The following is a 9299-nucleotide window of genomic DNA, read 5'->3' as shown; positions in this document are numbered from 1 at the left end:
TGGGGGGGGGGGATCAAAGAAACAATTCCTGGAATCTAGATTTAGTATTCAAGGAAAACTAGTTGTTTAGCAAGAAACAAGACTGCTCTAGCAACCAGTGGACAAACGGTGACAATAGATCACGACAATGCACTACATCTAGAAGTGAAGCTACAAGATGAATGACCAGTTTTACAGTCTGTCTTAAATTTATTTAGCAATAGTTCATCCACAGAATTTCCCACGGCCTCAAAAAATGCGGCTATAGTTTCATCACTGCAAAGAGAAAGATATGCCTGTAAATTTTTCGACAGACACTTGACACAAAACAAAATAACCATAAGAAAGATATTGCATAATGTCAGAGTCCCACCTCGGAAACCACATATCACTACCATAAAACAGTTCTGAGAAAAGAGTAGCACCATAAGTCACAAAACAGAGGCATCTTAATGATCGGTGACACTTGAAGAACATGAATAGATGTGATTTGTATGGATTTAGCCATGAAACAGAGACATCTTACTGTTTGATCTTCAGTTTATAAAACACCCTTTTGACAGTTCATCAAAATGCAGAAAGAACATTAACCTATGAAAGTGGTGAAACTCACACATGACAAGAATGATCGTACTAGGAACCATGCATTATCATTACAAAGAAGAGACAGAAAAAGCACAAAACTATGAAATTGAACAAGACAGCTCAGTAAAGGAAAAGAGTAATAAATCTCTAAAGGCTGGGATGGAAGAAGCTAGGAATCGACTCCAGTCACATTCAAAAAAAGACCCATCCACTGGTTGAAATCAAAGTACCATTTCTGCAAATAGAACCATAGTTCATCAAAAAGCAAATGGATTTCCCAGTATTTCTCCACGTTTCAACTGATTATACTTAAACCACTTTTCCTAAAATTCGTTCACCGAAAAGGGTTTTAGATTTCAACAGTCAAGCTATAAGCAAAGAGAATGTATATGAATTGTCTCATTTTATTATCAGACCATAACAGAGGCATATATACAGAGAAGAGCATTTACAATAAGGAAAATAATCAATCAGAATGAATGTATGGAATCAGCTAAATAAGGAAGTAGCAGATATTGCTCGTGTCACAGGATTGTAGGCTATCATGCCCCCGCAAGATCGGTGTCGGGTATGAGGCCGATCTTGAGTCGGAGGAGCTCAAATCGGGTTTTTGGCAGTGGCTTAGTCAATGTGTCAGCAAGTTGATCTGCTGAAGAGACATGAGTGACCCGAAGTCGGTGATCTTTAACCAATCCACGAATGTAGTGGTAGTCAATTGCAACATGCTTCATCCGTGAGTGAAAAACCGGGTTAGCCGAGAGATATGTGGCTCCCACATTGTCACAGTATATCACTGGCGTAGATGGAATGGTAATGCCGAGTTCCGACAGTAATGACACAAGCCACTGAACTTCTGAGGCTGTTGAAGAAACAGACTTATATTCAGCCTCGGTGGACGATTTCGCAGCAAATCTCTGTTTCTTTGAAGACCAGGAAACAGGATTTTTGCCAAGATAAATCACATAAGCTCCCGTCGACGTGAAGTCGTCGCGATCCCCGCCCCAGTCAGCGTCCGAGAAAGCGTGTAAGGACATGGGTGTATTCTTCGAGTAAAACAGACCAACCGAGCTGGTGCCGCTAATGTAGCGTAGGATACGCTTAACTGCTTGCCAATGGTCTGACGTAGGCTGATGCATATACTGGGAGAGTTTATTCACTGCATAAGCAATGTCTGGACGTGTAAGAACCAAATATTGCAGGGCACCGAGAATCTGGCGATATTCAGTAGGGTCTTCGATAGGCGTCCCTGAGTGAGCTGACAGAATAGTAGTGGAGGAGAGTGGAGTAGGAACTGGTTTGGCTTCTGCCATGTGGTGTCGAGTGAGAATGTCACGTATGTATCGTTTCTGAGTCAGGTGAATACCTTGATGTGTCCGTTTGACTTCAAGACCAAGAAAGAATGACAGCAATCCCAAGTCTTTCAGTGAGAAACGAGAGGCAAGGCTGTTGATGAATCTCTGTACTTCTGTCGGAAGATTTCCTGTAATCACGATATCATCCACGTAGACAAGAAGGTAGATGATGATATTATCGTGATTGAAGATGAAAAGAGAGGTATCCGACAGAGAGTTGACAAAGCCCATCTTCAGAAGAAAGTGACAGAGCTCATTGTACCAAGCTCTGGGAGCTTGTTTGAGCCCGTAGATCGCCTTATGCAGTTTACAAACGAAGGACGGCTGATCCCGATCAATGAATCCGGGTGGTTGTGCCATATACACATCATCTTGAAGAGAACCCTGCAAAAATGCGTTATTAACATCGAGTTGACGGAGCTCCCAACCTCGTGAGACAGCCACACTAAGAATCACACGGATTGTCGCAGGCTTGATAACAGGACTGAAAGTTTCTGTATAATCAACACCGGGTCTTTGGTTGAAACCCTTGGCTACTAGTCTCGCTTTATGTCTGTCAACTGATCCATCAGGAAGACGCTTTGTTCTAAACACCCATCGACAGCCAACCACATTGAATGTCGGATCCGGAGGAACAAGGCTCCACGTTCCATTTTTTATCAAGGCGTTGAACTCATCTGACATCGCTTGTCGCCATTGGGGATATTTAAGAGCCTGTGACACACAAGTGGGTTCTATGTCGGTTGGTGGAGTGAGGACGGTGTTGAGAGAAAGTTTGGTGAGAGGTTTGGTAATGTGATTTTTAGAACGAGTAGTCATTTGATGGTGGTTGCGCGGTGGGGTGGGATCTCGTGATCTGGCAGCTGTAGGAAGAGGTGGATTGTTTGCTGAGGAGAGAGAATCAGATGGTGGTGTATCTAGTGGAGGGTTTGAGGTGGTGTCGGCTATAGTGGGTGACGTGTCTGTAGTAGGTAGAGTAGTTTGATGAGTGGGCAATGGATGAGAAAATACCTGGTTCTGGGCAGAAGTTGATGAAGATGGCAACAGCGAAGAATCTGAACAGGGGAGCATTGTCGACTGGAGTAGAGTATGCGATGGCCAGCAAGGAACCAGAGAAGATGAGGAAGAGGAAGAAGGAGACGCAGAATTCTTATCAGGGGAGGTTGACAGAGGACGAGGATAAGGAAATTGAGTTTCGACAAACTTGACATGACGAGATACATAAACTCGAGAGGAAGGTACATGAAGACAGAGATATGCACTTTGTGTAAGTGAATATCCAACAAAAACACAGGGCAGTGACCGAGGTTCGAGTTTATGACGGGAGTATGGGCGTAACCATGGAAAGCAGAGACAACCAAAAATACGCAACTTTGAGTAGTTGGGGGTCGATGAAAAGAGAGATTCAAATGGTGACCGAGACTGTAAGACAGGAGTTGGAAGACGATTTATCAAGTAAAGGGCAGCGGGAAAAGCGAAAGTCCAATATTCAGCCGGAATAGAAGATTGGGTGAGGAAAGAAAGACCCGTTTCGACTATATGTCGATGTTTTCGTTCAGAAATCCCGTTATGTTCGGGGGTGTGCGGTGGAGTTGTATAATGAGAGATGCCATTGGTTGAGAGGAAATTTTTGAGAGCAATGTATTCGCCTCCATTATCGGAGTAAAGGGAGACGATTTTACATTGAAAACGGTTTTCAACCAATGCTTTGAATCGTATGAAAACAGAGGAAACGTCAGCTTTGCGTTTTAGAGGATACAACCATGTGTATCTAGTAAAATGGTCCACAAAGAGAACATAGTACTTGCAATCATCGAAAGAGACAACCGGAGAACTCCATACATCGGAAAACAAGACTTCAAGTGGGCGAGATGATGTAATGGAAGAGGAATGAAACGGGAGTTTATGACTTTTATTAACGAAACATGACTCACATGACATGAACTGACTCGATGACTTTGAAAATGGTAGCGAAAACTGAGAAATGATTTTATTGAGAACCTCGGTGGATGGATGTCCGAGGCGAGAATGCCACTCATGAAGAGTGGTTTTGACACTAGAACAGACAAGAGGAGCCGAACTGAAACTTTGAGATTTGATGACAGGAAGTGCTGGCCATTCATAAACTCCGTTGTTAAGCCGACCGGTTGTGAGTTGTGCCCCCGTGTTGAGATCCTTCACCTGAAAGGAGTGGGGAAAGAATTCCACCGAAACATTGTTAGAAACACATAATTGGTGGATTGAAATGAGGTTTTTCTGCATAGTAGGTACATAAAGAACATGATTGAGAGAAAGAGGATGGCGAGAAGAGGGAAGAGACATAGAACCCGTATGTGTTATCGATAGACTAGAACCATCTCCAATAACGACTTCATCGCCTCCTGTGTAAGGTGCATGAAGTGACAGATTTGCAAGATCTGTGGTAATATGATGAGACGCCCCTGAATCAAGCAGCCAGGGTGAGGATGCTGGTGTGGTGAGAGCAGCTTGATGGGCACTAGGTTGCCAGGGTGTCGAGCCATGATGAGCAGAGGAATTCTGCTGAGAAGGAACAGAAGTTCCCTGTCCTTGGCGAAGGAGTCTGCAGTAGCGTGCACTATGCCCTTGTACACCGCACAATTGACATTTGCCTTGATATCCCCGAGGCTGAGGATGTGAAGGACGGAAGGATCTGTTGTCAGATGTTTGACGAAAGTTGGGGCGAGAAAACTGACGCGGCTTGTGATTGACAGTGTTTGCCGTGATAGGAATATCAGACAGAACCGACGAGGCAGTGGAAATATCCACTTCATGACTGAGTAGTCTCTCATGAAGTTCGGTGAAAGAGATTGGAGTGTCTCTTGCATGAACAACATCTTTGATGGTTTTAAACTCATCCCCCAGTCCAGCGAGAATGAGATCGAGCAAGTCTTCGTGATCCATTGGTTTTCCGAGTAAGGCTAATTCATCAGCCTTGACTTTAAAGAAGTGCATATAATCGTCAATTGATTTCTGACCTTTGAGGAATCGCTTCATATTCTCTTTGATTTGTTTGATATGGCCTCTGCTCGAACGACCATAGGTTGCAGCGAGAGTTGTCCAGGCTACAGCAGAGGTTGGGGCTGAGGCAATGAGTGCCTGACAGGAGCCGGAGATAGAGCCGAGTATCGCCGAGAACACAAGTCTGTCCTGGCGAAACCAGTTTGCAAATGCAGGATTTGGAGAGACAACACTGTTGGTAATTACCGTAGCAGATGGAATCTGTTCAGAGTCCAGGAACTGATCCAGAGAGTACCCTTGAAGCAAAGCTTTGATCTGAACGCTCCAGGTGATGTAATTTGTCGCCGAAAGTTTGGTGACATTGGAGACATTGACGTTAATCAATGTGCTGACAGGATTCATTGGATCATATGGAGTGACATTATCACTTGGTAGACCAGTGAGTGGGGCAGAGGGTGTGTTGGTTGAAGGGTTACTGGTTACGGGTGATGTGGTAGTCATGATAATGGACTAAGTAGATGACCAAAATGGAAAAACAGAGGAGATAGGAACGGAGGATCTAAGAACGTCGATGGACGATTTCAGACCTCTGATACCATATAAGCAAAGAGAATGTATATGAATTGTCTCATTTTATTATCAGACCATAACAGAGGCATATATACAGAGAAGAGCATTTACAATAAGGAAAATAATCAATCAGAATGAATGTATGGAATCAGCTAAATAAGGAAGTAGCAGATATTGCTCGTGTCACAGGATTGTAGGCTATCACAAGCAACAAAAATCAAACAGGAAAAATTTCAAATAAACCGAAAATTAACACAAATCCCATGGGAGGTGTACGCGGACCAAACAGCAAAAACAAAAAAAAAAGTAACAAGAGAAGGGGAATTGATCGATTCAAACAAGCTCAAAGAAAACGAAATGAGAAGAGAGGTAGTGATAAAAGACACAATCAATCTTGTCCTAAACCCCATGCCAACCAAACCACGCAAAATCCAAGAATTTCTTCGTCTAGTGATCGAAACCCAAAAGCCAGAGAGCGAGAGAGAGAAGGAACTCACCAGTGGGCAGAATGCAACCAATCTAGATCTCCGATAGAGATCCGGCCCCACCGTCAAATCGCCGGTGGAGATAAAAACCAGAGAACAGACCGAAATCGATCTGAGATGTTGAGAGATGAAGCGAGAGAGAGAGAGAGAGGGGAAGACAGTTGTCGGTTTTCAAGCTTTTCTCATTGATGTTATAATCTTATAAGGTTATTTTGGTAATTTAAAATCACACCTAAATCTTCAATACCGGTTTTGATCTTCCCAAGACCGGAAAACTGGTCATGGATCTGTAGCTTTGAGGGCCCTGTGGTCGGGCCGTGTTTCAGGGTGGTTTTACGACCTCCATTAGATGTCACCTTCGGGTGTCCATAACCTTTGCGTTTCATTGACCTTCCACGACCTATATATGTCATGAATCAGAAATTTCAACTCGTGTTCCAAAACATGCGGATCATGTTTCAGGATTCGTAGGTTGTGTCGTTCATTACCAAAAGGTCGTGGATCATATATACTGCCCTTTTCTAAATGCCAAAACTGTAGGAGGTTTAAATAGATAATAAATACTCATACGTACCCGCTAAGACGACGACTTCAATCTGATATGATAATCATGTTTTCAACCTATCAAAACACGTATGAAACAGTAGGGAACCGGATATGACTTCAAGGCATGATACACTTTCCTAAAAGCGTTATTCCATCCCTATCGGGTAAATGGATTACAGGAATACACTTTTGAGATACAATGAAGCGACAATGATTCCGGTTTACCCTTCCGACAATCATCAAACAGAATCTTGTTTAACCGAAAACAAAAAGACCCTTACGATAGTTTTTCTGCAGAAAAACTATCCGCAAGAACACTCAAATCTCTCATAAAATCATTTGGATCTTGTCACCAATTCGTGTTTTTCTCTTATTCTTCGTGTTATATGGTCTTTAGTGTGTTTATAAACACCAAAACGTCGAAAAGACATGAAAACTCGGAAGTTTTCGTCGACCGGTCGCGACTTTTCGCTCAAACGAACGCTCAGAAAAAACGGGCTACCCGCTCTTTATTAGAGCTACCGTCCTTTATTCGAGCTTTATCACTCAGAAAAAACAGGCTGCCCACCCACATTTTTGAACTGCCCTCCCATTTTTTCTGAGATCATTTTTCACCTTCTAAACCAAACGTAACCTTTTCCGACGAATCATAACACTTTAAGCCAATTCACGACACGTCTTTTACAAGTATTTTACTCCTCCACCATACTCGTAATACACGTGCATCATGAATCCCATGAGAGATTAAAACCAATCAATCGTTTACTCTAAAATACCAACAATCCTCCACCATTTTAGAGTAAACAACAAATGATTGAAACAATCAAGTGTTTTTCAAACAGTTTCCAATTTTGTGCATAAGTGAAAGTGTCGTAACGATTGAACTTCCACGTAGTGAAATATACTTCAATAACTCGAATTCTGTAGGTGTCGAAAACGATTGAACCCACGTAATCCTGTTGAGCTACTGAGTACATAACACACACAAAATCAATACAAGTTTTTATTTTCCTTGACACTTTTATATGACCATGTATCCATATCCCCTTCATAAATGCACAAATGTCAAACCTTAAAGCATTTTCGAAGCGGCCAAACTTCGTATTCACATAGGTAGATCTTTTAACAAAAATCATGTCGTGCAACTCGACACTTTTTCAAAAGATCTATTAAGGAAAACCTCCAGCCTCCTTTACGTTGCAATTCAAAGCACCGACCTTGAGATGATTTTTATTTGCGTGCTTTCAATCACAAGATAAAAGGTTTAACTCTTTGAACTCAAGCTCTAACGTTGTATTAGATATTGAGTAGAGATCCTTTTATTTGTAATCAACAATAAGGTTTTATTTCCATCCCTAAACTATTTTGTGCAACATAACATTGACATATTCCGTCAATCTTTTCCTTTGCACAAAATAACCGACATACAAGCATTTTTCCACATAGCTATGATTTAACATGTATATCTTTTCATCATTGTACAATATATACATACCATTTCCAAAGATCTTATTCTTTGCGATTAACTTATAGAAACAAAAACTTTCTTTTTCCGAAAGTCTTCAACATTATAGTTTAGACCAAACTATAATATATTTTCATTTTTCAAACCGAAAAACTTCTATACAATCGCAATCGAAGAAAGATCTACCGTCGATTTTTCAACCAACAAGACTTAAGACAACATAAAGTTTTCTCTTTATGTCCAAAACACCACGTTCGATATATTTCTGATATCTTCAACTTGAATCGTTGAAATCTGATATCCATCGATCGTAAACTTGATTAGTTTTCTATCCACGGATTTAACCGAGACTTTGAGTACACTTTACAAGTATTTCCGCTTCATTATCACCATGAAGTCATAGTTCCCAAATAACGCTTTTAGATTGTAGGAGGTTTAAATAAATAATAAATACTCATACGTACTCGGTAAGACGACGACTTCAATCTGATATGATAATCATGTCTTCAACCTATCAAAACACGTATGAAACAGTAGGGAACCGGATATGACTTCAAGGCGTGATACACTTTTCTAAAAGCGTTATTCCATCCCTACCGGGTAAATGGGATTACAGGAATACACTTTTGAGATACAATGAAGCGGCAATGATTTCGGTTTACCCTTCCGACAATCATCAAACAGAACCTTGTTTAACCGAAAACAAAAAGACCCTTGCGATAGTTTTTCTGCAGAAAAACTATCCGCAAGAACACTCAAATCTCTCATAAAATCACTTGGATCTTGTCACAAATTTGTGTTTTTCTCTTATTCTTCGTGTTATATGGTCTCTAGTGTGTTTATAAACACCAAAACGTCGAAAAGACATGAAAACTCGGAAGTTTTCGTCGACCGGTCGCGACTTTTCGCTCAAACGGACGCTCAGAAAAAACGGGCTACCCGCTCGTTTATTAGAGCTACCCGCCCATTTATTCGAGCTTTATCCCTCAGAAAAAACAGGCTGTCCGCCCACATTTTCGAGATGCCCTCCCATTTTTTCCGAGATCATTTTTCACGTTCTAAACCAAACGTAACCTTTTCCGACGAATCATAACACTTTAAACCAATTCACGACACATCTTTTACAAGTATTTTACTCCTCCACCATACTCGTAATATACGTGCATCATGAATCCCATGAGAGATTAAAACCAATTAACCGTTTACTCTAAAATACCAACAAAAACTAACGTTTCTTTTACGGTGAAACTCTTTAAAACGGATTAAATGAATTTCTATGTTAACTATACTAAAAAATTTACACTATGCTACATATTCATACCTTCGAAACAACTCTTT

General features: G+C 41.2%; 1 protein-coding gene across 2 annotated transcripts in view; it reads right to left on the bottom strand.

The window, feature by feature from the left end:
• Positions 1-6072, bottom strand: part of LOC104815214 (25.3 kDa vesicle transport protein) — an 8417-nt gene extending 2345 nt beyond the window's left edge. The window contains exon 1 of one of the 2 annotated variants that reach the window (XM_010543529.2): positions 5963-6072. The gene's annotated coding sequence lies outside the window, so the exon portion shown is untranslated. The remainder of the gene's footprint in view (positions 1-5962) is intronic. The other variant, XM_010543530.2, reaches the window with a different exon arrangement.
• Between the last annotated feature and the right edge of the window lie 3227 nt (positions 6073-9299).

This window comes from Tarenaya hassleriana, unplaced genomic scaffold, assembly GCF_000463585.1.
Source record: "Tarenaya hassleriana unplaced genomic scaffold, ASM46358v1 Cleome23, whole genome shotgun sequence".
NCBI lineage: Eukaryota > Viridiplantae > Streptophyta > Magnoliopsida > Brassicales > Cleomaceae > Tarenaya > Tarenaya hassleriana.
The sequence above is the reverse complement of the archived record's forward strand: the minus strand, read 5'-3'. Positions and strand labels throughout refer to the sequence as shown.